At 55.9% G+C, this 24,364-nt stretch overlaps 2 long non-coding RNA genes across 2 annotated transcripts; one reads left to right on the top strand and one right to left on the bottom strand.

Annotated features, from left to right (window-relative positions):
- Window positions 1-178: 178 nt before the first annotated feature.
- Window positions 179-8,988, top strand: LOC143691983 (uncharacterized). The gene is made up of 2 exons (XR_013179813.1): window positions 179-529; window positions 3,747-8,988. It is a non-coding gene; the product is annotated as an uncharacterized LOC143691983 (long non-coding RNA).
- A 12,123-nt stretch (window positions 8,989-21,111) lies between these two features.
- Window positions 21,112-22,984, bottom strand: LOC143691997 (uncharacterized). The gene is made up of 2 exons (XR_013179842.1): window positions 22,918-22,984; window positions 21,112-21,420 (listed from the first exon to the last, which is right to left on the bottom strand). It is a non-coding gene; the product is annotated as an uncharacterized LOC143691997 (long non-coding RNA).
- Window positions 22,985-24,364: the final 1,380 nt, after the last annotated feature.

Raw genomic sequence — 24,364 nt, 5'->3', positions numbered from 1 at the left:
GCAAATCGCGGCCAGAGTCGGCCGTTCGGGTAGGCTCGGCTGTTGTCGGCTGCTGTCGGCCAGACTCGGCTGTCGTCGGCCACACTCGGCCAGACTCGGCTGTTGTCGGCTCCACTCGGCCACACTCGGCTGTTGTCGGCTCCACTCGGCCACACTCGGCTGTTGTCGGCTCCACTCGGCCACACTCGGCTGTTGTCGGCTCCACTCGGCCACACTCGGCTGTTGTCGGCTCCACTCGGCCACACTCGGCTGTTGTCGGCTCCACTCGGCCACACTCGGCTCTTCGGCCCTACCTGACTCTGCTCCGCGCTGCAATGGCGGCCGCTGGCAGGGCCCCGCTCCCCGGCCTGAGCCCCGGGAGGGGACAGAGCGCTGGGACAGCCGCCGCAGCCCGGCTCACCCTGTCCCTGCCCGCCCCCGCGTCCCCCGGAGCGCGCCCTGCAGCGCAGAACGCGGCCTTTGGGCCAGGAGCGGGGACAATGCCCTCGGCTCGGCAGCAGCGCCGGGAGGCAGCGGGCGGTGCCCTCAGGTGAGCGGCCGGAGGGGAGGGAGCTGGGCCGGGGGCACCGGGGCCGGGGGCACCCACAGGGGGCCGGGGCTGCTTTGGGCGCTGCTGCGTGGGACCCGCTGCGGGTGGCACGGCTCTGTCCCGGGCCTTGCGGCTCTCTGGGATCGTGTGCCGTGGAATGAAGGTGGGGCTCGTCCCAGCTGCGGGAACAGCGTTTTATTGGGTGAGAAACAGAGTTCACTCTCTAGAATTTTTACACGTTTGTTAAGGGATAAAAGGCAGCGCTGGGGTGCTTGGCTGTTTGCCAGGAGCACCCGGTTCCCTTAAACCGTGTTCTCTAGATTCTGTTCCATTGCAGTGGGGTGTGCATATTCATTAGAGTTTATACATATTCCAAGAGTCCTTTTCAGTTTAGATGTTCTTTTGCTTGGTTGGAACCTTCGCGCCATCTTGTGGATTAAACCGATATACTTTATTTCTTCCTGTGGTGCCATCCTGTTTTATTTTCAGTCCCTCGTTATTTGATAACGAGGGTCAGTAAATTTTTCCTTTTTTTTTTCAGTGCTCTGGTTTCTGTTTCTGTTATCTTGTGTTTCAGATAAGATTGTCCCCAGCTGTGGGAAATCACCTCATTATCTGAGACCATTTTCTGAGTTCCTTACGTGTAAAAGCATTTGAACATTTCACAGTCTCTATTATAGTCTATTATAGTATTATAGTCTAAACTAGTGTCTGTTACAGTGCTGTTTATGAAAGCTGTGCAGTGCATACACGAACTGACAGATTATCCTTGATCCAGAGCAGTAGTTACAGACTGTCCCCTCTTGGGAGTTTTGTGCTCAATAACAGCGTGCCAGAGCTCAGACATAAATGGCAAGGGCAAGAACTGCATTTGTTCTGTTCCATTCTGGGCTGGGCTGAGCTCTGTTTGCCGGGAAGCAGCGGGATGGGTGTCCCTGTGCCCACCCCCCTGGGTCCCAGAGAGAAGCTGCTCCTGTGGCTGCAGCTGAGGGGCACTGGGAAACCTGAACGGTCCTGATGGAAACCGATGCCAAACCGGGTTTGGTTGGGTTTGGGACTTGCCATTTTCCCCTGATGCGTGGGTTTTGCCTTAGGAAACAGGAACTGGGCACCAGGACATTTTGTTAGCCTAGAAGGGAGGAGTTGGTTTGTATTTATTTCCTGAGGCACCTGGATCGATTTGGGTCTCAGTTGGCACCCGAGAGCCTCCTCTGTGTCCTGGGTGGGGTGGTGGCTACCAAAGGGGTAAAAAGTGGAGCAGGAGGGTGGGTGGAGAGGAGAGCAGTGGCTCTGTGGGGATTTGCATCTGGAAAGGGCCCTCAGTTTCCTGGCGGGAGTCCTCGAATCAGAGCTGAGAGTCGCTGAGCAGTGAGGATCGTGCAGCTGCAGCGCTGAGAGTGCAGAGGCTGCAGTCTGCTCGCTCTCCTGATGTCCCATCTCTAATGCTGGGCTGGCACCCAGGCACCTCCCAGGGCTGCACAGCCTCAGGGCAGGGGTGGTTTGTAAATGTTTTAAATGCTGCAGCAGCTCCCTCAGGCTGGATGAGTGTGAGGTTATCCAGCTCTGCCTTAGGGCTTGGAGCACGGCAAGGGTGCAGGGCTCACGGTCAGTCTTGTTTAAACACTTGTAATAGCAAAACATTTTAAAGCAGAGACTGTGAGGCAATAACAAAGGCGAGTGTGTGGCAAGGATAGGTCCGAGGTGTCTTTATTAAAGATCCACACTGCTGGATGTTGTGTCAGAGCCCTCTGGGGACAGAAGGTGTCCCCAGAGCTTCATGAAGCCCTTGTTTCCTGCTGGCAGGGCAGGGGGTGAGCCCAGCCTCGGGGGCTGTGTGGCTCCTCCTGCCTGGAGCAGGGACAGCCCGTGGGGCTGAGCCCCAGAGGTTCAGTTGCTGGAGCAGGTGGGGATCTCTTTGTGCCTGGGAATTGTCGCTGCTGCGTTCCTGTCCCAGCTGCAGGGTTCCCTCAGAGCCCGTGCCCTGCAGCAGCACTGGGAGCTCCTGGGCTGGGCAGGGAGCAGCTCTGGCCTGGGGCTCTCAGTGCCATCAGTGCCCATGGAAAGCCAGCTGGGTTTGTTCTGCTGCCATCGGCCTCTCTGCTGTGCCAGCCTCGGTGCCAGGGCACAGAGCTGTGGGAAGGCTCCATCCCATCTGTGCCAAGCGCTGCCAGCGCTTCCAGCAGCGCTGCTGGGGCACCAAGGGCTGCCTTTGGAGCCTGGCTGGCACAGAGGGTGACACACTCTGCCCTGCAGCACCCAGCTGCATCCCACAGCTGTACAGTTCAGCCAGCAGGGAGCAGAGTCAGCTCTGGGCCCAAACCAGGCTTTGTCACCCAGAGAGCCCCTGAGCTTCCTGAGGCAGCACACAGATGTGCCCTGGCCTTTGGGGCTCATGGTGAGGGCTGCCAGGGGATTGTGATAAGGCTGAGCTGGAGCTTTCTTAGAAAAGCCATCAGCTGTAAGGAGAATCTCTGGCAAACAGGTGGCTGGGGCACTGGCTGGGAGCAGGTCCTGGCCTTTTCTCTTCTTTTCTTTAAGCTGTTCTTAAGAGGAGCCCAAAACTGCAAAATGGAAAGGAAGGGGGCTGTGGGGGTGAAAGTTGCTTTGCATTTTTTGAAGTGTTGCTGTGGATTTTGGTGTGTCAAGTGGCACTACCAAAACAGCATTGGAATAACCAAACTTCAGGACTCTGTGCTTAATTCCTTGAATGTGTTTGTGTGGGTGCAGGAAATGCCAAATCCCAGAGCAATTCCATGTCTGTAACTTCAAGTGCAACATCTTTAAAAGCAAGTGCTCAGTGTGGGCTTTCCATGTGGGTGCAAATGGCCCAAGGCCTTTCTTGTGTCCCAAAAGCAAAAACCCTTTCCCTGGGAGGTTTTGGAGGGGATTCTCTTTGGGATTTCTTGTGGTGCAGCATCCTGGGTGTCCCTTCCTTTGTGCCAAGTCCAATGGGAAAGGATGGAATGGCTGCCACGTGGGCTCTGGGATAAAAATGGTTCTGTTCAAATGAGGCAGAGAATGCAAGATGAAAAATGAGCATCCTTTCATTGTCTGAAATAGTCAGGAATAAAAGTGCTGGCAAAGGACACGTTTGTGTTTGAATTGGTGTCACCTCTCCTGGGTAAAACCCCATAGTGAGCCAGCAGAGCAGAGCTAGGAGAGCTGGGATCCTTGGACTTCCACAGTGGACTTAATTTTCTTTTCTCCTCTCTTTCAGGGCAGGAAAAATCATCCAACTCCTCCCATGTTTGCCCGAAGCTTTGGTGTTGGAGCAGCCAAAGGCAAGAGGCTTCAGCAGCAGGGCTCTGCGCTGGAGGGCTCTGGTCCTGCCCACGCTGTGGGGTGAGTCAGAGGGACACAGGGCTCCCCTTTTCCTCTCTGCTGGCATGAGCTGCCATGGCAATGCCATTGCTGCCAGCCCAGCCCCAGCTGTGCCTGCTGGAGAAGGGCAGAGGTGCAGAGGCAGTGCCAGAGTTGCCTGGGGCTGCTGGAGCTGTGGTGCTGGCTGTGCCCTGAGGGCAGCTTGGGCATTGTCTGTGCAGCCCAGGGCTGCTCTGGGCCTTCCTTGGGGAGCTCTCAGTGCATGCCCAGCTCTGCCAGGGCTGGCAGCCGCTGCAGGGCTGGGTGACAGCCTCTGCTGGGGCTGGGGGCAGGCACGGCCCTGGCACAGGGGCAGGGGCAGGGCTGGCAGCATTTGGGAGCCGTGGGAGCAGAGTGAGGGGTGGTGCTGGGCACAGGGGTCAGCCTGTGCTCGTGTCAGCACAGCCCTGCAGGGCCCTGGCATCTGGGAGCAGCTCCAGCTCTCCTGGGGCCCAGGGATGGGCTCTGAGGGACTGGCTTTGCCTGTGCCTTTCCAGGGCAGCAGGAACAAGGGCAATGTGGTGCCAGAGCTGGGGCCCATCAGGCTGTATTTCCCTCTGGGAAAGCAGAACAGACTCTGGGCTGAGCTGAGTTTCCTGCAAGGGCTCAGAATCCAGGGAAAAGGGAGTTCAGGAATTGCATCTGCTGCTGGGAACATTGCCTTAGGCTTGCTCAGTTTGTGTCTGTGAGCAGTGGGCTCTGGGCTGGAGAGGAGCTGTTGGCAGCAAAAGATGGAGTCCATGCTCTGCAGGGATGTGCAGGGAAGGACTGAGTGGGAGGGAAGGGCAGTATTTAGAAATGAGATCAGCATTTCTCCCAGAACTGGGGTGCAGCAGTGATGGGGGTGGTTGGCTTTGCTCTGGGCCTTGTTATTCCTTGTGCAATTTGCAAATTCTGCTGCATGATTTCCTGTCCAGTATCTTTCTAACAAAAACTGACAGAAATTGAGGTTTAGGAGTAGAGCTGAGGTCCATTCACTGCACAATCTTGCCAAGGCTGGAGGACTGGGATGATGGCTGCTCTCAGCAAAGGTCACTTCTCAATGCTGTGTCAGATTTGCCTCAGTGCTGGGCAGGAAAGGTGAGGGTTTGGATCAGGAATTGTGCAAACAAGGCCTGGGTGTGGTTGATTTGTTTTGTTTTTCAGTGAGCCAGGGCTGGCACAGGGAATGGTGCAGGTGCTGCTCTGGCACCAGAGCTGCTGCCCTTTGGAGCCATGTTCAAGGTATGACCATAGAACACTTTGGGGGCTGTTTTCAGCACTCTGGGTTTCAGAACTGCTGTCCCCAGCCCGTTGCCAGCCCTGGGACATCTGCTCTGCTTCCAGGCTGTCCTTGCTGGAGCAGCCTGGTCCCTGCCGTGCCCAAGCCCTGAGACACAGAGGGAGCCCTGTGCCCAGGGGCCTTTGGCACCTTGTCAGGAAGGTGGCAGCAGCCCCGGGAGCAGGCTGGAGGTGAGAACTGGGTGTTGGGAGCTGAGGAGTGCTCATCTGGGCTGGGGGGAAGGGGCAGGAGTTTCCATGCCCCTGGAGCTTTCCTGCTGGCATGGGGCAGCACAGGGAGCAGCATTCATTGTGCCCCTCCCACGGGCAGTGCTGGCCTGGGTGTCTGTGCTGTGCCACCAGAGCGTGGCACTTGGCTGCTGTCACTGCTGTCACTGCCAGCCCAGCTGGGGGCTGTGCCCTCCTGCCAGCCCCAGCCAGGAGCTCCAGGGGTGCCTCTGGGCCCTGCTGGGAGCGTTTGCTGGGAATGTGCCCCATCCCTGGGAGCGTCCCTTTGTCCCTGGGCTGCCAGCCAGAGCTTTGGGCTGCTCAGGCTCAGGCTGGGATTGCCAAAGGCACCGAGAGGGAGCAGCACAGGGAGGGTGCTCAGAGAGGGGCTGGCAGAGCCCAGCTGGCAGGCTGGGCTGGCTGCTGCAGGTGGGGCTGTGTGCACTGCAGGCAGGGAATGTCCCCTTCCCTCAGCAGCCCTGCAGATCCCAAGGGCTCCCAAAGCAGGATTTTATTCCTTACCTCCCTTTGTGGAGATTGATTCTCCACATTGCCATGAGCAATTCTTGGATTTCTCTAGGAGCAAACCTCCCAGCAGAGCCAGATTGCAGCGGAGGCCAGAGCTGTGTTTGGAGCAGGGAGTGCTGAGAGCTGCGTCTGCCTGTGCTGCCCCAGCCTGAGCACAGGCACAGGGAACAGCCTGGGCAAAGGGATTGGGGCAGTGGCTGATGCCCAGGGAGAAGAACACAAACCCACAGCCCTTCAGCCTGACAGTCCCCTCCACCCAGAGCTCAGCACACATCCTCACAGGGAAGCCCAGCAGCTGAAGGGAAAAAAAACCCACAGAAGAAAAAGGTGATTTATTGTGCTGTAAAGTTCTTTCAAGTTGTTATTAAAGCCCAACCAACATTTGCTCTTGATTTTGGTTGGGTGAATAACGAGCAGTGGGCACAGGTGATGCCATTCATGTGGCTGAAAACCTGGTGTGATCTAGAGGGGATCCAAGAACTGTTTGTGTAGGGCAGTGGAATGTGAGGGGATGTCAGGGGCAGTGAGGTGGCATTTTGGAGGGAATTGCTGAGGTCATTGAAGGGAGACCAGCAGACAATTTCCCTGGGAAATCCCAGGCCCCTCGGGCCCACAGCCAGGACTCTCCAGGGCTGAGGGGGCAGCACTGGAGACTCCCTGTGGCCTCCTTCCTTGGCAGCAGCCAGCAGGGAAGGGAGAAGAGGATCCCTGTGGGATGAGACTGCAGAGAGCGAGCAGAGGAGCAGCCTCGGGCTGGAGAAAGGCCAAGGGACCAACACGGTGGCACCAGGGCACCTGTGAGGAACAGAATGGACACTTGGAGGCCACATGGAGGTGAGGAGTGCATGGTTTGGGCAAAATGTCAGTGAATCTCCAGAGAGATAAGGAGGGGATATTTAGGAGGGAAACGCTGAGGTGAGGAGTTCACCCAGCCTGGCACAAGGTGTGTTTGCACAGGCTGGGGCCAGAGGTGGGGGTCAACCCAAAGCCAGCCCTGCTCAGCCTCTAAATCCCAGGATAAGATGTACAGGCTGCCCACTGAGGGATTAAAAATACATAAAACTGAAACCAAGAGCATTAATGAGATTCTTGGGAATCCCATTAACTTGTTGGCAGAGCTCTTGACACAGTTTGGAGCTTTGATGACAAGAATGCATTTCTTTATTTGGATTATTCACTGTGTGGGATAGGGGGTTTGTTTGGATTTTAAGGCCCTCCTGGTGGCCCTGACACTGCTCAGGAGCTGGTAGAGAAGCAGAGTCAGAGCTCCTGGCAGGCACAGGGTGTTTTCCCCCATAGTGGATTGTGGAGCAATTGTCTGGGACCCGGATTGTCCCTCTGGGTGATGCCACTTGCTGTGGTTTGTATCATTCCATCCATTTAATTCCCAAAACTTCTCAGCCCAGGGGTTGGAGCTGACAGGGCAGGACAAAGATTGTTCTCTGTGTGGTGCCCAGATTTGGGGTTCCCTGTCAGCTGTGCCAGTTCTGATGAATTCTACCCATAGCCCCAAATTCCCTGCTCCATTCCCGCTGCAGTAACCTCCCAGTGCCCCATGGAGTGTGGGCATTCCCATGCAGAGCTGCTGCCTTGGACAGCAGCTGTGTCAGGAGCCAGCAGAGCTTCCAAGGAAGCTCAGCAGCACAGGGCCAAGGCCAGGGTTCTATTCCATAGAAGTGGCTGTTGAGAACCCTCAGCCCAGTGGTGTCCCTGGGCTCACTGGCCAGAGCTGCCTGGAATGGAGCCCATTTCACCCCCCTGAGCTCCAGGATGGAGAAGATCCAGTGGATGGTTTAGAGCAGGAGAAGGCAGTGGCCAGATGTGCTCCCAGCCTGAGCTGAGGCAGCCCCTGTGCCCAGGGGGGGACATCTCTCCCTGCAGAAGCTCAGCTCCTTTCAGAGCCTCAGCAGGGGCCTCTACAAATTCTTTTCTCTCAGGAAAGGGATGCACAGCTTTGTCTTCAGCACACCTCCTGTGGCACCTACCTGGGAAAGCTTTCCATCACTTCTGCACTTCCAGCTGGATCCCTGGAAAACTCCGAACTCCATCCCACTGATTTTCAGGTACTTCTGAGGGCTGCTGCCTGGGATTGAACATCTGTGGGGGAAGATGGCCTTGGCTTTGATGCTGCTGATGGCCGATGGCCTCAGGCTGGGGAGGAGGGAAGGGATTTGGGGTGGCTGGGCCACAGCTGGCAGCTGTGTGGGAGCTCTGAGCCAGGAGTTGCTGCTGAGCCCCTCTGCAAAGGGCCCGTGCCTCCATTCCCAGCAATGCCAGCTGCTCCTTGGGGTCCTGCTGGGCTACTGGTGGTCTCTGTCCGGGCTGAAGCATTTCCAGGGGCCTGCTCAGAGCAGCCCCTGGCCCAGGAGCCACGGTGCAAGCACAGCTCCTCCCCTGCAGATGCCAAAGACACGAGGTGCTGCTGCCTTTCAGGAGCTCCTGGCCTCCTCCTGCCCTGCGCTCCCAGCCAGCTGGGACACAGCCAGGGAACACCAAGGAGCATGGCTGGCAGCCAGCAGGAGACACCGAGGCCCCTGGGCCAGAAAAACAGCCCTGGCCTCAGCAGCCAGCATGGTTTGGAGCTGGCAACACTCACCTGCAGGCAACGCCCCCCGGCACTCTCCAGAAGAGCTTTGGCCATGGAGCAAGGTAACCCTCAGGGCTTGTCTTGTTGGCTTCTTCCTGGGGAAACAAAGGGACATTGTGGGAGCACATTTACAGCTGCTGGGGAAATCCTGGCAAGGGCAGAACAATCAGGGCTATGGGGAAGAGTTTGGTGCTGCCATGTTGAGTGCCAGCCAGTTCTGCCCCACAGCCATTGCAGGGGCTGCTGTGCAAAGCAGCAGTAGCAGAAGGGAAGGAGCTGCATTTGCAGAGGAGTTCTCTTAGTGGCAGCAGTCATTGCCATCCCACACAGGGCCTTTGGAACAGCCCTGGGATTGGCCCAGGTGTTTGGAGCAGGGTGCTGAGAAGGCCAAAATTCTGGGTTTGATACACAGCTGGGCCAGTCACTTCTCACATTTGACTTGATGATTCCCACGGCTCTGGAAATAAAGAACAAATCGTTTGCACTGGTTTTTTAACCCATGGGGTTTTTCCTAGCGTTTCCCTGGGGCTCCAGTCCCACCCCAGGCACAATGGGAGCGGGAGCAGCAACGCCTCGGCCCCAGCGGCCGTCCCAGAGCGGCTGCTCGTGGCTGGGAAGCTGCAGCCCCCAGCAGGGGCTGCGGGCACGGAGCAGGGGCTGCGGGCGCTGGGGCTCGTAGGGGAGCGCGGCGCTCGTGGCGTTACCGGGCGGGGGGGGCTGCGGGGCGGCGCCGTGTCCGCCAGGGGGCGCCCCGCGGGGCGGGCGGCGGCGCTGAGCGAGCGGCGATGCCCATGGGGTCCCGGGGCCGGTACGGGCGGTCTCGGTGTCCTTCCCGCTGCCAGCCGCGATCCAGAGGCTGCTCCGGGGAAGCGTCGTCCTCCTGGCGGCCATGGCAGCGGCACGGCACCGGCTCCCTGCCGCCGCAGCCGGAGCGTGCCTGGAGCCCCGGCGAGACCCAGCCCCGCGCTGGCCGCAACCGGAGCGGCTTTTCCCGACCGCAGCGATAGTGGTCCCGATCCCAGCCCCAATCCTACCTCGATTCTCTGGCCTTGGCACCCATACCCTGCCCGCCGAGAAAGAAGCAGCTCGGCCCAGCTTCGACAAGAAATACCGGCAGGACCAGGATACGAATTCCCAGGCCTAAATCCCCATCCCCGTCCCGGTCCCAGCCGAGCGCCGTGGACCCCGCGCAGCACCAGCAGCAGTCCCCGATCCGGATCTCCGCACAGCGCTCCGACCGACGCTCCCGCCGCCTCCCGGGATGAGCATCCCGCGCAAAAAACGGGACAGGCGCCGATCCGCCGGGATTTATGGGCGGGCGGGGGGCGGGGGGGGAGGCGGGGCCCTGGGGGCGGGGCCGACACAGGTGCGAGGGGCGGGGTCTGCACAGGTGTGCGGGACCCCAGTGCGGCTGCGCGGGGCGGGGCCTTGGGGGATTTAAGGCGCGGGGAGGCCCCAGCGGAGCCATTTGCTCCTCGGCGTTGGGTGAGGGAGGTTGCTGCCGGCCGGGGCCCTATATTTCTTTTTCTCTGCATTTCTTTTCTCCTGCGTTTCTGTTGTGTTGTATTTCTGTGTATTTCTCCTTTCTACCCTCCCTTCCACCCCTCCCCCACCCCCTACACCCTCCCCCCCCCAAACCCCCCCCCTCCCTCTCCCCCCTAGCCCTCCCCTCCCTCCCCCCCTACGGCCGCCCCTCTCTCGTTCTCTACCCCACCTACCCTACCCTACTTTCCCATCCTCTGCCTTCCCTCCCCAGCCGGACTCCCCCCTGACCCCGCTCCCAGCTCCCCCTTCCCCCCCACCAGTCGCTCCCCACCCGCCCTCAATCCCGCTCCTTCCTCCAGCCTGCCTTCCCCCCAGCCCCGTCCTCTGCTGTCCTGCACACCCCGATCTCTCCCCACCTTCTTCTCCGTTCCCCTGTTCTTGTTTTCCATTCCCCACTGTCCTCCTTTTCTCGCAGCCGCGGGGCTCGGGGTGCCGGGCAAGAATAAAGCCCTGAGGGCCGGAGCCCGGCGCCCCCGGCCTCGCTGGGGTCCCCACACGGGGCCGGAGCCGCTCTGCGGGTCCCCCCATTGCAGTCGAACACACCGCCCGACACCGCCGGGGCTCCGGCTTTCCCAACATCACACTGGGGGGGTCCTGGGGCGGGGGGCCCGAGTTACAGGGGCCCCCTCATTAGGAGGGGGTCCCAGGGGGGAGGGGGGGGATAGGAGGGGCCCCCTCGTTAGGAGGGGGTCCCAGGGGGGAAGGGGGGTTAGGAGGGGCCCCCTCCGGAGGAGGGGGTCCCTGGGGGGGGGTGGGGGAGGGCCCCCTCCGGAGGAGGGGGTCCAGGGGAGGGGGCGGGGCCTGGGGGGGTATTACCCCCAGGCCCCGCCCCCTCCCCTGGACGCCCTCCTCCGGACGGGGTCCCGCCCCGGCCCCCTCCAGGGACCCCCTCCTCCGGACCGGGGCCCGGGGGGAGGGTGGGGCGGGCGGGGACAGGACGGCAGGGGACGGTCGTGTGTCTGGCAATTTTTTTTTTTACTTGAGCTCACGCTGCAGAGTGACGTGCCCGCCCCTGCTTCCCCCCCACCCCACCCGCCCTCCCCCCCTCCCGGGCCCCGGTCCGGAGGAGGGGGTCCCTGGAGGGGGCCGGGGGGGGACCCCGTCCAGAGGAGGGGGTCCGGGGAAGGGGGCGGAGCCTGGAGGGGGATTACGCCCCCCCAGGCCCCGCCCCCTCCCCTGGACCCCCTCCTCCGGAGGGGGCCCTCCCCCACCCCCCTCCAGGGACCCCCTCCTCCGGAGGGGGCCCCTCCTAACCCCCTTCCCCCCTGGGACCCCCTCCTAATGAGGGGGCCCCTCCTGACCCCCCCTCCCCACTGGGACCCCCTCCTAACGAGGGGGCCCCTCCTAAACCCCCCTCCCCCCTGGGACCCCCTCCTAATGAGGGGGCCCCTGTAACTCGGGCCCCCCGCCCCAGGACCCCCCCAGTGTGATGTTGGGAAAGCCGGAGCCCCGGCGGTGTCGGGCGGTGTGTTCGACTGCAATGGGGGGACCCGCAGAGCGGCTCCGGCCCCGTGTGGGGACCCCAGCGAGGCCGGGGGCGCCGGGCTCCGGCCCTCAGGGCTTTATTCTTGCCCGGCACCCCGAGCCCCGCGGCTGCGAGAAAAGAAGGAAACGGGAGGACGGGGAGACAGGAGAGATGGGGGTGGTGAGGACGGGGAGGGAGAGGGGTCGGAGTGACGAGGGAAGCGGGACAGGAAGGGAAAGGCCGAGGGGGGACAAGAGGGACGGTGGAAAGAGGAGGAATAGAAGGGAGTAGTGGGGAAGGGACACGACAGGAACGAGTGGGGGGAGTCGGGTTTGGGAGGAGAGGAAAGGAGCGTTTTAGGGCGAGAGGGAAGGGGGAGAAAGAAAGGGAATACGCGGGGAAGGAAGGAGGGCTAGAGAGGGGGACAGAAAGGGAGGCCGAAGCCTCCGCGCCTTACCTGCGGAGCCCGCACACGGAGCTCCCGTCCGCACCGTGCTCTGAGTGAGCAAATGGCGGCCGAGGCGATTTCCGGGGTCTAAAACACCTCGGCCCCGCCCCGCGCAGCCGCTCTGGGGCCCCGCACACCTGAGCCGCGCCCGCCGTGCACACCTGAGCCGGCCCCGCCCCTGGTCCCGCCCTTTGTGCCGCCTGGCCCCGCCCCCGTTCTCTCAGGCCCCGTCCCTTGTGCCGCCCGGTTCCGCCCCTGTCCCCGCCACCTGTTTTCAGGCTCCGCCCCCCGCACCGCGTTCCCCCGCCAGGCGGGGGCGCCGCGCTCGCACCGCGCTCCGTGTCCGCCAGAGGGCGCCCTGCGTGGTGCCGGCCCCACACGGCGGCTCCGCACCGGGGAACGGCCGCGATCCCGCACCCGGCAGCGCCCCGTGTCCGCGGCCATCCCGGGCCCCAAACCGGTCCCGGGCCCGCTGCCGCTTCCATCCGCCCGACGGGGGAGAGGCGGCACCGCCCGGCACACCCCAGCGGCGCTCTGCCCGCCACCCCCGGCCTCGGTGGCGGTGGCACCGTCGCATCGCCCCGTGCCCGCGCTCCGTGGCCCCGCCCCTCGCACCTGTGCCGGCCCCGCCCCCCTGTCCCCCCCGGTCCCGGGGCTATCGCTCGGGGGCCTCGCTCGGCGCTGTGCGAGCCCCGCCCGACGGCTGCTCCCGCCGGGGACCGCTCGGAGCCTGGGCCGCTGCGGCGGGGCCGTGACCGCGGCCCGGGCTGCGGGGGCCGAGCGCTGCCTGGCTCTGCCGGGGGGCCCCGGGCGGTGCCGCCTCTCCCCCGTCGCCATCGGGACTGGCATCGCTATGGGGCGGGAGGGGCCTGGCTCTCCTGAGCCCGCAGAGCCCCGTCCCGGTGTCACCTTCCGTGTCCCGGCGCCGCGGGCGGGAGTGGCGGGCAGGGAGCGGCAACCGCCGGCCCCGCCTTCCCGTCCCGCTCCGTCGGGCCCGGGCTCGCCGAGCCCCGGCCGGGACCCGCCCAGGCCCGGGGACACCGCGGCTCCCGCCCCGCCTCCTGCCCCCGGCACCTCCCCGCCCGCCCGGCAACGGCCCCGGGGCCTCCGGCACCCGAGACCATGGCAGGGACTGGGCCCGAGCCCCCGAACGCCGGCCCCACGGGCTCCGCAACGCCGCGCTCCCGGCTCCTCACCCCCCGCCCATCGGCACCGGGGAGAGGCCCCACGAGTGTCCCGGCTCCGGGAAGAGCCTCGGCCGGAGCTCGGCCTCCGCTGCCGAGCGCCACGAGGGAGCGCCTGAGCGCTTCTCTCAGCCCCGAAGCCGCCCCCGTCAGGCCGGGGCCGGGCCCGGACAGCGCCGGGCCGGGGCTCCGCCTTCCGAGCACTCGCGCGCAGCATTGGGGCTCTGGCCCCGGGCCCCAAAATGCAGGACTCGGCCTCTGTGCTCCAGGCCTGGGCGAGCCTCGTTCTGCACCCCCGAAACACAGGGCTCAAGTCCCGGCTTCACAGCCCTCGGCCTGCCCAGCTGCGACTGGGTCCAAGTGCCAGCAGCGGAGCACTTTGTCCCTGAGCCCTCCTCACCTTCACCACCACAAAAAAAAAAAAAAAAAAAAAAAAAAAAAAAAACAAACCCAAAAAACAACAACAACAAAAAAAAACCAAGCAAACAACCCACAGGACTCCCGATTCTGAGACCAGAAAAATGCCCAATTTATTAGTCTCAGTTCACAGGGTGGTGGAATTGACTGCGGCCATCCCCACAGATGGTCACAGGGAATGGACCTCTCACACATTTGATTCTCCTGGGAGAACTGCTTCAGGCTAGCAAAAAACCCACCCGTGGCATTAGAAGGTAGGAAGCCTGCCCTGAAAGGATGCCATCAAATGCAGCCTGTCTGCAATACCGCGTTATCCCAGCACTGCGATATCCCATTATCCCCAGCCGGGTTTGTTGCGCCGCCTCCGGCTCACGGAGCGATGCCGCTCGTGGCTCCCCAGGCGCTGCCGCGGCGCGGGGAACAGCCCCGGATCCGCTCGGCCCGGGGGAAGCGAAGGGGTGCCCGGTGGCCGGGCCGGAGCGGGCAGCAGCGGGTGACGATCCGGGCGCTCCTGCCCGGCTCCTGAGCTCAGGCTGAGGCAGCTCCCAGCTGCCGCCGCCGGGAAGGAGCAGCTCGCCAAGGATGGCCGCGCTCCCGGGCCATGGCAGCTGCCCCGCCTCGCTCAGGGACAGCGGCAGCTTTGGCAGAGGAAGCGGAGCCCCAGCGGCCGGGGCTCGGCAGCAGCCGGCACCGAGCCCCTTGCACTGAGCGGGAGCAGAGGGACGGGCCCGAGCCCGGGACTCGCATCCCGCCCGGGGACTCGGGGACGCGGGCTCTCTGCTCGGGCTCCGCCAGCAGGAGGAGGCGCATGGCAGTGCCCGGGAGGAGCCGGCACTGCCGGCCGACAGGGCTGCTCCTGAGGGGAGAACTCGCTCTGTGCTCCTTGCGCGGGATCAAGGCATGGCCAGAAGCTTTCATATTCATTTGACAGACTCTTGCACACCGACCGCTACCAACGTGCACTGTGCAAAGCAGCCACCATGGCTGCAGGCTCCAAAACAAAGAGAAACAGCGCTGTTCTCCTTTCCTTCTTTACGCAATCACACCTAGCTAAGATTCATAACACCTGATGCCATTTTCTGTTTAAAACTCTGGCCAATACCGTGCCACTGACTAGGTCTCAAAAGCGGAAAGATGACAGCCATCAATTAAAGCTGATGCCAGATCTTTGCCTATTTAGCTTTCCATGACAGAAATCCCTGGATGGATCCACGTGCTCCTCTGCTCCTAGCAGCTGAGCTTTTGTCTCACTCCAATCTCCTTAGGATGCCCTAAATCCAACCTGTTCTGCTTCTCAGAGCAAAGCCTGCTGCCATCTCTGCTCGTGACCTTTGCATGGCACACATTGTTAGCACACTGAGAATGGCAAAACAAATTGCCTCTCCTTCTTTCTGCAGTGAACAGTTCAGCTTCTGGGGAGCTGCAGCTGTGACACTCATGAGCAGCTCTCAACATGATCTCAACGTGGAGCTGCTCTTTTCCAAGTCTGCCCCTGTAGAAAATCCACGTTGTTGGAAAATGTCACCAAAGCGGGAATTGCTGCTGAAGCTCTCTTAGCGCACAAGGGAAGAGCCATTCCTGGGGCTAAAAGTGCCTCATTCCCACTTTTCACTGCTCTTGGATCAACCTATGTGTTCATTTCCATCTTCCTGAGAAGCCTTGATCTTTTGTAGTGGAATCAAAGCAAAGCAGAGCTGAGCAAAACCCCACCTGTTGCTATGATCCTTCCCACTGCTTTTATTGATGTTGTTCCAGCTGGATTTATTTCATTATGAAAAGGCAAATTCAAGAGTCTTTTTATCTCCACGGTTTACGTTGTCTTTTGCTGGCTTGGACTTTTGCTTTCTGCCCTCTGCCGGTCTGGGCGCGTTCACCTTTCAGGATTCCCATCCTCTGCCCTGCCCGGGCTGCCTCTGGCTCAGCTCCCTTAGCAGCCGCTGCTTTCCCCGGAGCTCTCGGCCTTTAGCTCGCGTCCCTTTCCATGGGCCACGCCTCCCAGCTGCTCCAGCCCGGGCATTCCCGCCTGGGAACGAGCAGGGATTCCCTGCCCTGGCCCAGGGAAGCCTCCAGCCCTGCAGGCATTGCCGAGGCTCAGGGGCCGCTCCAAACCCTTGGTGTCCCAGAGCTCCCGGATCAGTGCCAGGGCAGAGCTGGGAGCCTGTCCTAAGGAGCGGGACTGAGGCACGCGGTGCCTGCAAAGTCCCCCATGGATATTGGATCCAGCTGGCAGGAGCAGGTGCGGCCAAGGCAGCCCATTCCATTTCCTGCCCACCCAGAGATCTCCAACACTTCAGCCTGCTAAGGCTGGCACACAAATCCCTGCCCTGGGGCACGGCAGCGACTGCAGCGCACCCAGGAGAAGGCAAACGCAACGATCGGGGCTCAGTTCTGAGGCTGGGATCGAGGTTCATTCTCAGCCATTTCAAACAAGGATTGCACCCCACTGCTCAGTTCTTTCTGCAGCTGGGACTCCAGGAAGAGGAGAAAGGAGGCACTTTACTGGAGCCCCTTTCCTGCCAACCACTGAGGGTCATTCAGGTGCTGAGAGAAAGCACAGCCAGGGAGAGCTGCCCCTGCTCTGCTGGGATTGCACCCTGCACTCACGAGGGACAGGTGGCTCTGTGAAATCGGTCTCAGCATTTTTGTGCCTCATAGCTCCCACTGAAATGATTTTGAGCAGAACGGAGGCTGCTGAGCGTCACTGAGCAGCACAGGAGACATTCAGCAATGCCCATGAGCTGGCAGAGATGATTGCTGGCGCTGATGGCCTGAGCCCTGGGCTGAGAGTTCCAGTGGCAGCAGCAGTGACAGCCACCCCGGCATTGCCCAGAAACAGGAGAAACCGGCCCTGCCCTGTGTGGGGAGAATGTCTGCTGTGCATCTCCCAGTTACAGCCCCAGCGCTCCCTGGGCTCCTGCAGACATTAATTCCTTCTGCCTTCCTCACAAGGCATCTCCACTCGTTCCATCGTCTGCCTGCTGGGCACTGCTCCCCTCCTTATTGCACAGGGGAGAGCGAGGAACTCTGCAATTGCCCCGCACTGAGCTCCTCTCACATCATCTCCCACTCCTTTCATGGCCTCACCAGCCAGGAGAAACATTCAAGGGGGAACAAAGTGTGCTGTGCTCTAGGCAAGGTCAGAAAGGGGCCCAAAGAGACAGATTTTGGATTAACTCTGGCTGGAGAAAACCAAAGGCAATCAGGATTGCCTCAAAAAGAAAACAAGAAAGGAGGGGATTATTAAAGCCATTTATAGAGTCACATTAAGGTCTGTTCCTCAAGGTTTTGGCTCTTGGCACTTCTGTAAGCAGCACGACAGACTGTGGGCAACTGTGACAGACTGCACAGAGAAGGGGGGTTTTTAGAAATAATATAAATAATATAAAAATAGATATATCATTTTTATATTGTATATTTCTTATATTTATTTATAATAAATATTTATAGATATCAGTATATATAATATATATTTGTATATTTGTATATTTGTATTTCTATTTTTATGTTATTTATATTATTTATAAAAAACCCCAGCCTATAACCAAATCAAATCCAAAAAAACCCAATTTATTTTAACTATATTTAAATATTTTTATATTTACAATCTATATTTATATATCTTTAGATATATATATAAAATAGACCATCATTTATATATATTATGGTGTGTTACAATAATATACTATATATTATAGTTTTTTATATTTATCTATCTATTTTCTATATTTATGTTTACCACTATCATTTTATATTTATTTTTATATTTGTATTTATTTCTACTTTAATCTATATATTAGACCATATCAATTCATTAACCCAACACATCAGAACCACACAAATACCGCACCTTCATCAGCACCGGTACGCAGCCCACGCTCATCCCATCGCAGCATATCCAAACCAAACCTATTTCTAGGACTAACAGAACAAAGACCCCACGACATTTAACCCTAAGGAAAACTCAAACCAACCTAACTGTAAAGAAACTTTAAATCCCACTATAACTAGCCCAAAAGCTCCGTACATTCTCATCATAAACTTCCTCCTAAACCAATGGCTCAAAACCCCAAAAAACTCAGATACACATGGAAAATGACAGAACTGCTAGTAAAAACAAACACCCATGAAAAATTAAATCCAACCAACTCACTAAACTCAAAACCCTACAACTGACCCTAAACATTACTAAAAAAGCCTCCAAAGGTCTACCTTTATGCTAACTCACAAATAATAACCAATAATCTATAAAAATTATTTTTAAAAATTAAAAAAATAAATAAAAGCATGAAAATAAAAAATCTAAACTACTAAAATACTAAAAAATATCACTATCCTAATTTAGAAACATATTGCCTATAAAAACCCACCATATAAATGCCCCTGTCTCTAAAACTAAAACTAAAAAAAAAAACAAACCAGAAAGAAATCGGAACTTAGGAACGCTAAAACCAGAACGTTCAAGAAGTTCCACCATATCCCTGATCATACACCAACTACAAACAACGTGAAACGATACAAACAATTCTTAAAAACTGCCTTAAAACAACTACAATTAAAACCCTTTCAACAATTCAAAACTGCATTGAACAAAAGCCATCTCATAAATTAACACCCAAAACTCCAGCAGCCCAGCTGGCCCTACCAAATCTCTCTGTTGATACATGCAGTAAACAAAACCAAAATCCCAGGAATACTTATCAGAAGTCTAGGAAAGAAACCTCTTGAAATTAAGCCTACCTCAAATACAAACCAACCCGTGCAGAAAGTGAGCTTCACTCAAAAAACTATTTACACAGAGTTAATAAGACCAAGAAATAAAACAACACACCATCTACCACCAGCGAATACAGCAGTGAAGGAAGAAAACCCACTTTTTTTGTCTTTTTTATTTTTTAAACTAAACCAAGCCCTTCCCATACGTGCATGGCCCCAGCAAGGGATTCTGCTGCAACAAGAAAGGGGGGGCAGCCCCCAGAAGGCTTGAGGTTCCTGCCCAGCCTCGCTGTCACGGGCCAGGGGCAGCGAGAGAGGGAGCGGCACAGACGGCGGCGACGGCCCGGCACGGAGCGGGGGCCGCTCTCAGCGCGATGCCGGCAAAGCCGCAGCTCCGGCGCTGTCGGCCGCGCTGCTTGAGCGGCACGGGGGGATCCGCCGAGAGCCTCCGGCCCCGCGCGGGGACTCCCGCAAGGGCCCAGGGGCGCCGGGCTCCGGCCCTCGGGGCTTTATTCTCCGGCAGCCCGAGCCCCGCGGCTGCGGGGCAAAGAAGGAAAGGGGGCACGGGAAGAGAGGAGCGAGAGCAGGGCACGACAAAGGGCGGCGAGGGAGCTCGGGCTGTGCAGGAAAGCGGCACGGGAAGGGAAAGCCCGGGACGAGGGTACACGGAGGCTGGGCAGAGGAAGGAGACAGGGGGAACAGAAGGGAGTAGCGGGCTAGGGACAGGACAGGAAGGAGCCGGCTTTGCGGGGGGAGAGGGAATGGGGGAAAGGGAGCGAGAGAAGGCGAATACGGGGAGAAGGAAGGAGGGCTAGAGAGAGGGACAGGCGGGGAAGCCTCCCAGAGCCCCGGCTGCACCCCGAGCCCGGCCCGGCGCCTCGCCCTGCCCGGGATGCTGCGGCGCTCGGCGGAGCTCGGCTCGCTCCGGAGACGCTCGGCTCCAGTCGGCTCTTGGCGCCTCCACTCGGCTCTTGGCGCCTGCATTCGCCTCTTCGGCCGAGCTCGCCTCGCTTCGGCCCAACTCCCAGCCGCTCTGTGCCTTCGGCGCGCCTCGGCTCCGCTCGCCTCGCCTCGGCTCCCCGACGGCGGGCGGGCAAGCGCCGCCGCCTCCCGTTCAGCTCGCCCGGCTCGGGGCTCTCCCGCTGCCGCGTCCCGCGGGCGGCCCGGCCACGGCGCGGACACGACCGGGAGCGCGGGCTCGGGCAGGAGCTCATTAGGCTGGGAGCGCACTGGCGCTAAGCAGCGCGCACGAGAGCAGCAGGCTCGCTTCGCCTGAGCTCGGCTCGCTTCGCTTCAGGCAGCCTCGGAAGCCTCGCCTCGGTTCGCTCGAGGCCGTCAGGGTCGGCCGCTCTCGCCTTTGCTTCGGCCGAGCTCGTGCGATTCCCCCGAAGGCGGCGGCGTTCGGTTGTGGTTTTAGAAATATCCTCCTCTATCGATTGGATCTCTCTACAGTTAGATTTATATTTCTAGAATACTTCTATTAATCCAAACAAAAACCCCATCTCTAACCAAATAAATACAAGAAAACTCCTTCTTTTAAACGATATCGAAATATTTTTATACTTTGTATAATTATATTCACATTTATATTTATAGTTTCTTTTGATGCAATCTATTAATAATTATCTATAATATCTATAAAATTCTAGACATGTATTTAAATTATTATTTATATTATGTATCGTATCTACTGCTGCAACTGATTTTTTTTTCTAGTTTTAAACGTTATCTGTATGTATTTATGATATATTTCTAGACTTAGATTTCTACCTTCATATTCTTTGTATTTATAATTTTTATCATCAAAACCCTGCCTATTGACAAGTAAAAGAAACACGCTTTATTTAACGACTTAAAAAATATTTTTATATTTATAATTTTCCTATTTCTATTTATAATTTGCTCTCTAGTACGTGATAACATACCTGCTCCTGCACCGCAGTGGGGCTCCCTCTCCTGGGCACCTCGGGGTGCCCCCAGTGGCATCAGAGCCCCGAGTCTTCACCCCCCCCCCCCTTTTCCTCTAGTTAGAAACTACACTGGAACTTTGTTCTGGAAACAAAGACACGACCTAAATCCTCTCCCCATGTCCTAGACGGAGAGATGTTCAGTTCTTAGTTGACTGGGCAGCAGTTTCTTCAATAGAATGATAAACAATATGGAAACGTTTTAGCTACAAGCAAATAGGCAAATCGGAACAAGGTCCTGGTGGCCAGCCACTGCAGTTCTTTTGAAGCAATTTTTTAAACAATCAAATACTGATACCACAAAAAATAAAGCAAAAAGCTGACTACTGGCTAAGGAAGAAGGAAAAATTAACTTTTGACGACAACAACAACATTCCAAGGACACAGGCTTTTTTCCAGTCTCATACCTTATTACTACTACCTCTCTTGGGAATTCTCATCGTGGATCCCAAAAGGAATAAATCCCTCAGCGTGTCCTAAAGCACCAAGGAGCTACCTACAAGTGAAGGTGGCTACTTTCAGTGCAGACACAGCTGATGACACAGCAGTAGCACAGTTCTGTGCTGCACAGGGATAGTACTGTCTCCTCTTCTCCAGCAGCTGACTCTCTCCTGCCATGGCTTCTGTAAATGCATCAGAGCACGACCTTAACCACAAACAGGCAAGAAAACACCATCAGAAGTCTTTCATTAAGCAGTACAAGAAGGGTTCCAATCAGAGACCAACAGAATTTCAAGGAAGCAGTATGCACTTAAACCACTCAGACTTGTTCAAGTATCCGGCAGGTAGATGGAACCAAAATGGAACCATTCAGAAATGACAGAGAAAACCCCCCAAGTATTTATACAGGAGTCCTTAATGTCAGAAATGGGATGACAGGTTATGTTCAGATAAGATGAATGTTTATTTTGATGTATAAATAAACTTCTCTCGTGGTCCTTTGCCAAAAAATAGAACCTACAGGTGAACACCTACACCTGCCTAAAGAGACCTAACGAGCCCCTGGCAGCCACCGGCATCAAAGCGCAGTGGATGTTTCTAATCCAGGGGAAGGAGAACAATATCACCTTTTGTTCTCTCCAGTTTGTTTCCTCTGCAGTCCTAGTTGCTTCTTATGATTTTTACAGTCTCTGTATCTTCTCGGGCAGCGCTGAGTCTGACGACCGGGATACGAGAGTCCTTCCCTGCCCTACGGAGAGAACCAGGAAAAAAAGTTAAAAAAAGAACAGGGCAGTTTGAAGTTAATACTTCCGACAAGAAGCAGCACCCGACAAACAGAGCAACGGTGAACAAAGCGTGACACCTCCCTGGGGACAGAAGACTTACAAACTCTCCGGGATTTACAATTCCAGTAACCAAGCCCTTCAGCACAGCAGCCAAGTGTCCCATTAGGTGGTGCTGCACCAAGGAATGATCCCAGAGGTTCCAAAGAGTGAAATGCACATTATTGTCCAAAGACGTAAAATCTTGCAAAATAACAAAACTACAATAGATCTAAACTACAGGGCAAGAGTACAAGTGTTAGCTTGAGGAGCTGGAACCATCCAGGTGAGCAACTGCTAACTGGATCCTCAACAGACTTTGAGGAACCCTTCAGGATACAGAAGGGTTTTCCCCAGCAATGTCACAGGCCGAGTTTTGATAGAAGTGCACTTGCCAGATGCTCAGAAACGTCACCCATCCTCCTCCGGGTGTCCTGAGAGAGCTGCGAATGGCTCTCACCTGGTTTGAGCTGGTTCTGTAAGGGCTCAGGGTGAATTTCACCAGATGCAACCAAACTGGGCAACACCCAGTGGGACAGAAGGAACCCAAAGCTTGTTTTACCCAAAGCTTGGGTAAGCAGAGCTCCAGCAAATACTGAGGAAACGATCAGAACAGGGTAACAAATAATAAACATACCTTTTTTAACTTGCCTTTTTTTTTTTTTTTTTCAGATGAGCAAAACAATTAAGGAGAAGGTGAAAACCTCACCATGACTGAACATTTCATCACCTGTAAGCTGACCATCCTTAGCATAGAGGACTCCAAATTTAAAATTCACCAATCCCTGGGAAATAAAACCAAATATTATTTGGTAAACAGTCAAACAGAAGACATAAAAATTTGTTTCCTCTAATCTTTGCATACATCCTACGCATTAGAACATACATTTTATACCATCTCCTAATACATAATGATTTACCTTTAAACTTTGATAGTATAGCATAAAATCATTAACTTAAATTGGTGATCTATTATTATTAAGTTGGTGCTTCAAGTTATTTTTGCTGTCATGTTCAAAAAAACAGGACTTATTTTTACTGTAACGAGCAATTGATTTAGAACTCATCAAAAGCCCATCAAAATACAAAGCCGTATTCACCGGACGGGTCTGTGAGCAAGAAGTAGTCAGGCTTGTACTCACCTCTTGCCCTTCAAGAACCAATAAATCCTGTCAACAAAACCAGCATCTTTAGCCCCCTCCTATTAAAGATTCTACAAGGATTATGGTTTTATTTGTGTTTACAAGTTTGGATTTGAAATGGCCAGTTCAATGGATAAAGAGACAGTTTAAGTAGTATTAGATTATTATTATTCTTATTATTAGCTACTGGAAGAAACAAACCATTGGTATCTATACTTAATTACTTCTATTTCCAGGAAATCATAAAGAAAAAGAACCAAACAAAGAAAAGTCACTTCCTACCTTTTGTATCTCAGGATGAAAAATGTCTCTTGGGCTCTTCTCCAGTTTCTCCAGACTCCTGGCACTGAAATGCAAATGAACGAGTGCTTTATAGGAGGGCAAGTGCACATTCCAACCCCGAACCCCCAACCGATGGCAGTTACAGCGCTTACAAAATGAATCCTTCCCAGAGCCTCTGGGAAATGGAACGGTTTGTGCAACTGCCATTTCTTCCCCAAAATACTAACTCCCAACACTTCCTAAACTGAGTTTGCATTTTAAAAACAGAAATTAGGGAGACTCAGGGTGGAGATCAGGTTGAAATTGATTTCCTTCTAAAGCACAGGGGCTCTGTTCCATCACCCTTCACTTTGGCTCCACACGGAATCACAGGGAGCATTTTAGGAGGGCTCAAGAACCAATTCTATTTCTCTCTTTTTCTAGTTCTCTCTCTTCCTAAATAATTCAAGGCAAGTCAAATGAAAAAGGACAAGTTCAGCATCAAATTCACACTTTTTCCCTTTGACTGCTCAAGAACAGGCTTTAAAACCACTTCTTGCTGCCTTCAACGATTAAGACTTGCAAAATCATTTTTACATGTGTGATAGGTTTATCATAAAAACCACAGAACACAAGCTCTGAATTACAGGAAAAGGTACACAGGCAAATATCTCAACTGATGGTGGCTTATTTGTAAACACAGACCTTAACGGAGATTGCACGGAGAATGTTTCAGTGGGACTCTAAGGGAAAAATATTTTCTGAGTACCCTGTAAACAAGAAAAGCTAGGCTATGTTACAGGACATACCCACTTGTTCTGCATATTCAAATAAGATTATCAATAAAAACAGTTAAGAAGGAAGAAAACCAAGGTAATTTTACTCAGCTATATTCACTGCCGATTTAGAGGAAAAAAAAAAGTCACGGGTGCTGCAAAGAAAAAAAAGTGAACCATAAACGCCTACAGTAGAACTTTAAACCAATTGCTTGGATAAAAGCAGCTCATGGAAGGTGAAGTAGAAAAAAAGCGAAACCAGTATCAGACCTGCCTATTTTCTTACCATTGCACAAGAAAATCCGACAAGCGGTAGAAAGTCACTGCCTAAAACCGATCCTAGGATGTAACCAAGAACGATTGAGGCATTTGCTAATCTAAACGGAAACCTTTTCCGGACCCTAGTGTCAAATCACACGTTTTGTCTCTCAGCAGCTCGAGGCTGGAGAGCATTTCCCCTGGGGGTCGGGAGGGCAGGGGCACAAGGGGCTGAGTTTGCCGATCGCACCTGTGCCATCAGAAGGATCCTGCCCGGCGCTCCTTGCGCTCGCCATTCTCCGGGCCATCGCTGTGTTTTACTGCTCAGCGATGCCGCTCCATCTGTTTGCGTGGAAGGAAGAGCCACGAGCACTGAGGCACTCAGCAGCCGTGTCATGCCAGCGATGTCGAGCGCTCTCTGCTCGCAAGGCTGA

Source organism: Agelaius phoeniceus, chromosome Z (genome assembly GCF_051311805.1).
Source record: "Agelaius phoeniceus isolate bAgePho1 chromosome Z, bAgePho1.hap1, whole genome shotgun sequence".
Classification (NCBI taxonomy): Eukaryota; Metazoa; Chordata; class Aves; order Passeriformes; family Icteridae; genus Agelaius; species Agelaius phoeniceus.
The sequence above is the reverse complement of the archived record's forward strand: the minus strand, read 5'-3'. Positions and strand labels throughout refer to the sequence as shown.